General features: G+C 42.4%; 1 long non-coding RNA gene and 1 pseudogene across 6 annotated transcripts in view; one reads left to right on the forward strand and one right to left on the reverse strand.

Annotated features, from left to right (window-relative positions):
* The window catches only part of LOC110291266, a 14,717-nt pseudogene extending 11,604 nt beyond the window's left edge, over positions 1–3,113 (reverse strand). The window contains exons 1-3 of one of the 2 annotated variants that reach the window (XR_002377546.2): positions 2,862–3,113; positions 1,674–1,756; positions 433–799 (exon numbers count right to left, since the gene is read on the reverse strand). The product of XR_002377546.2 is annotated as an snRNA-activating protein complex subunit 5 pseudogene, transcript variant X3 (transcript). Of the gene's footprint in view, positions 1–432; positions 800–1,673; positions 1,757–2,861 lie in introns of those variants that run through there. The other variant, XR_003836168.1, reaches the window with a different exon arrangement.
* Positions 3,114–3,259: 146 nt separating this feature from the next.
* Positions 3,260–4,504, forward strand: part of LOC110291435 — a 33,551-nt gene continuing 32,306 nt past the window's right edge. For 3 of the 4 annotated variants that reach the window (XR_002377562.2, XR_002377561.2, XR_003836169.1), the window contains exon 1: positions 3,260–3,486. This is a non-coding gene — a long non-coding RNA (uncharacterized LOC110291435). The remainder of the gene's footprint in view (positions 3,487–4,504) is intronic. The other variant, XR_002377560.2, reaches the window with a different exon arrangement.

Here is a 4,504-nt window from a genome sequence, read left to right on the forward strand (position 1 = left end):
CTCCCTCCCTCCCTCCCTCCCTTCCTTCATCCCTCCCTCCTTCCCTTCCTTCCTTCCTTTCTTCTTGTATTGTTATATTATATGTATAGGAGTTTTGTCTACATGTAGGTCAGTGCATCACATGTGCACAGTGTCCACAGAGGCCAGAAGAAGGTGTGAGATGCCCTGCAACTACAGTAACATGTGAGCCACCATGTGGGTACTGAGAATTAAACCTGGGTCCTAGGCAAGAGCAGATACTGAACCATCTCTCAACCCTTGCCCATTTTTTTAATGACTACCACTCAATATTGGAAACTGCTTTTTTTTTTTTTTTTTTTGGCTGAGTATAACATGAGATTGTAAACCAACCCTGGAAGAGAAGAAAAAGAAAGATAGAAAATCAAGGGAAGTCTGGACCAAATTCAGAAGTCAATAGATACTAACACAGTGTTGAAATCAATCTCCCTTTTAATAATCTCACAATAGTTACATTGTAACAATAGAGGATGGTGGGTGCAGGATTTAGAAGCTTCAACACTGCTTTAGTGACTCTCTGATTAATATAAAAAGTACTCTAAAATGAAGAGCTTAAAAAACAATATGGTCATTAGAGACTTTTACTTATAGTAGATTCAAAGGACAGTGGATGAAGTGTTGTAAGCCTGGGGAGATATCTGGGGATCTTCTTCTGTCGTCACGGTGTGAACTTGACAACAGTGCTCTTCACAGTAGTCAGAAGAAAGTAAGATTCTCAGTGAAGCTCAAACAAACATGTCAGTTCCCTGGCTCCACTGGCTATGACCGATTTCTTACTCTTCTGTAAAGTACAAACGACAGACACATAAGAGTTCCCTTGCTATATGCCACACTCCTGCTCTACTCTGCTTTACAGATTAACTCAATATATGAGACAGAATGATCAAGTACCAACTTCTTCAGAGTCAACAGCAACAGGGAAATATGGTTCTTAACTTTGAAATCAGGAAGAGCTAGACTTAAATACTAGACATGTCCTTTTCTAGACAGCTTCCCCAAAACAAAGTATTTTGTCCCAGTATTCTTATTCCTAAGGTTGTGATAATGAAGACTGCATTGCTTTTGTTTTGGAGACAAAATACCTCACAAGAATAACTTAATATAGTGTTTGTTTCTCACTGTTTGAGGGTTGGTTATATTGTATCCACAGTCAGGAAGAAGAGAGATATAAATGATTGTGCTCAATTCAATGTAGGCTCAGGGGATGGTGCTGCCCCTTTGAGGTGACTGTCTCATCTCAATTAACCTAACTTAGGAACTTCCTGGTAGACATTCTCAAGTTTGTCTCCTAGGTAATTGTAGGTCTTGTCAAGCTGATGTCCATGGTGGCTGTGAGATTGATTTAATGACACCACAGAAGTTAACCAGTTCCTAGAATGAAGTAGTATCTAAATGTACTGCTTGTAAAAACTGCACAGGTTAGCAGTAGTGTAGCTTTCAAGTATACCCATAGATGGAGGGAATAAAACACTGTCCATTTAAGAAATACAAACATACAGCTAAGAGTGCTTTGCTGAAAGATGTGCAATTACCCAACTACAGATCTGGGTTGTGGTCACAACTATGGTCCACAGTGGTTCACCACAGTGTATTTCCATTCCTATCCCTCTGCCAGAAGAATCAGTATTCAATACAAAACACCCTGGGATACTTACGACTATCAACTGCCTTTATGTTAATCACACACAGACATATCAGTGAGAATGAACTGAGCAGGCCTGCCCTCAATCGTTAAGATCTGCATTGAGACAGAACAATTAAACAAGACTAATGAATATGACATCAAGGAGTAGTACAAGCTGTATCACCCACAGCTTGAATGCAAAGCAATCTGCCACCATCTACCTAACAACCGGGTGGCTGAAGAAAACCTAGGAAAACTGTTCACAGTGGTGAGAGCTTGTATTAAATGCAAGAGCTCTGAGCAGAAAAGCTCCAAAGCCTCATAAAACCAATTAATGATGTAATGATGTTTGGCTCTGTTAATTACCATCATAATGTAATGTAATTAAACCCAGTGGCAGGAGAACAACACTACCAAGATATGGACAATTAAGTTATCCACAACATATGTAAGCTATATTTGTGCACCACATAAATCTAAGAGGAAGGGTCTATGGTCACCTTAATTAAACCAAGCCTTTTTTTTGTACTTGTACATAATAGTCCTTTGAAGACCAGGTCTTGGTGTTTCTGTTTCCAACTTTAGTGGCAAGGCCTTTAAATTTGAGCAAATACTGAAAGGGGTTTAAATAGTCACCATCAGGCTTTTGCTGAGAAAGGCTTCCTAATCTTCACTTCTGCATCTTCACACTGAACACAGTGTACATGTGGGTATAAAGCCCGTGTGCAGAAATGATGAGATGACACAATACTTTTTTTGTTTACCTTTCAAAGAAAACTTCCTTATTGTCCAACTATGAAAAGAATTAATGATGAATCAATGCTCAGTTTTATTATTATCATCCTTTATACATTGTCACAAATTTAACAACTCCTGTCTCACCATGGCTGACTTCACTAATCCATCTCTTTCTCCCACTCTTGCTAACTGGAAAACACATTTTCAGATATTATAGAATTTATGCTGCTAATATCTTAATGCATTTTCATGTCTGGCAAAAGGTTGGTCTAAGTTTCTCTAAATCTAATTGTGGTTTTTTTTTTTGTGATCATGACTTTAAAGTTCATTTTGCCAATTTTTGATATTAAGTAGGACATTTTATTTTCTCTACATTTAATTACTGATGTGGCTATTGATATGTGAAATTTTTATGTCTAACATTCTGCTATTTATTTTCTGTGCATCATATACCTTAGTTGTTTCTGAAATCTTCTCTTACCTGCATTTGTGCTGTGTAGATATTTTATACAGTACCATTTTAATTCCATTGTTTCTCCATCTCATGAGTGAGAGGTGTTTGCTGGCTGTAGATGCAGTGTGACCAGCTGTCTCACACTTTCATGCACGCTTTCCCGTTAAAACAGACTGTGCCCTTAAGCTATGAGCTCAAGTGTGAGGAGCGGGTGCGGCCGCTGCCCCAAGATGGCACCGGGGACAGCTGCCAGGTCTTATGACCTACACCTGACTTCCTCATTACCTCAGACTTAGCCACATCCCAGCTGCCTGCACTGCACAAACAGCCTTGTCAGCTTGCCTGAGGTGTTGTCATTTGCTGTGAACCAATGGACTGCCGTTATGTGACTGGAGAGATTGGGAGGAGTCAGTTGGGTATTTAAGGCACACCCTGGGGTTGTTGGGGTGGGGAGGGATTCCCATTCCTGCATTGCAATGTGAAGTGTTCCTGAATAAACCTGCTTGAAGAAGGACAACGTGGTGTTGTGCCTTTCCTGCTGGTCAAGGTGGATTCAACAAGTGGTGGAACCTGTACCGAGACTTCTGCTTCTCGAGAGTGCTGCGGGTCCAGAACTTCAAGAGGTCAGAGTAGCCGGCTGGAAAGCTCCCAGGTAAGTGGGACGATTCAAGTTCTCAGTTAGAGACAATAAGGTTCCCAGATTAGGGACTATTGAGGCAAGTGGGACGATTCAAATTCTCGGTTAGAGACAATAAGGTTCCGGTTAGGGATGATTAAGATAAAACAGTTATGGGTAACACAACATCAGGGCAGTCTGTTCGTCAGGCATTAAAGGATTTGTTGAAAGTAAAAGGAATCGGGCTGAAAAAGGAGACGTTAGAAAACTTTTTAAAGGCCGTTGATCAGGTGGCTCCATGGTTCCCTGTGTCAGGGCATCTTACAGGGCCTAGTTGGGAGAAATTAGGGAAGGATCTGAAGTTTGCCGAGGAGCAAGGGGTCCTCATCAAGGGGGTGTTTCTGGTATGGAAGTTAGTATGTAACTGTATTAAGGACAGGGAGAAGTGCGGGGCTGAGTTGCAGAAAGGAAATCATTGGGCTAATGAGTGTCGCTCCGTGAAAGATATCAATGGATAGCCTATTTCTCACAGTGGGGCTCATCCAAAAAATGGACGACGGGGCTCCTGACCCCAGGGCCCTCAAATATATGGGGCAGTTTCCAAGGGGTGGCCCAACCTGAGAATGCCAATGCAGTGGAACAGCCCCGGAGAGCAACAAGAGGGAGTGCAGGGCTCAACCTCTGTTCCACCTCCACACCTCGGATAGGGGTGCAGTAGGTCGAGTCTGATTTTAAAGGGCCACTGCCACCTAATACTGTAGGACTCCTGCTGGGCCGTAGCTCCGTGACCCTTCAAGGGCTGGTTGTACATCCTGGAGTGATAGATTCAGATTATACTGGACAGGTCAAGATTATGGTTTCCTCACCACGGGGAATTGTAGCCATTTCCCCTGGCAATCATTGCACAGCTCCTCTTATTGCCAAGTTGTCATTCCAACTTTCCAGCTAATGATAAAGAAAGAGGGAGCCGGGCGTGGTAGCGCACGCCTTTAATCCCAGCACTCGGGAGGCAGAGGCAGGCGGATTTCTGAGTTCGAGGCCAGCCTGGGCTACA

The sequence above is a fragment of the Mus caroli genome, chromosome 3 (assembly GCF_900094665.2).
Source record: "Mus caroli chromosome 3, CAROLI_EIJ_v1.1, whole genome shotgun sequence".
Classification (NCBI taxonomy): Eukaryota; Metazoa; Chordata; class Mammalia; order Rodentia; family Muridae; genus Mus; species Mus caroli.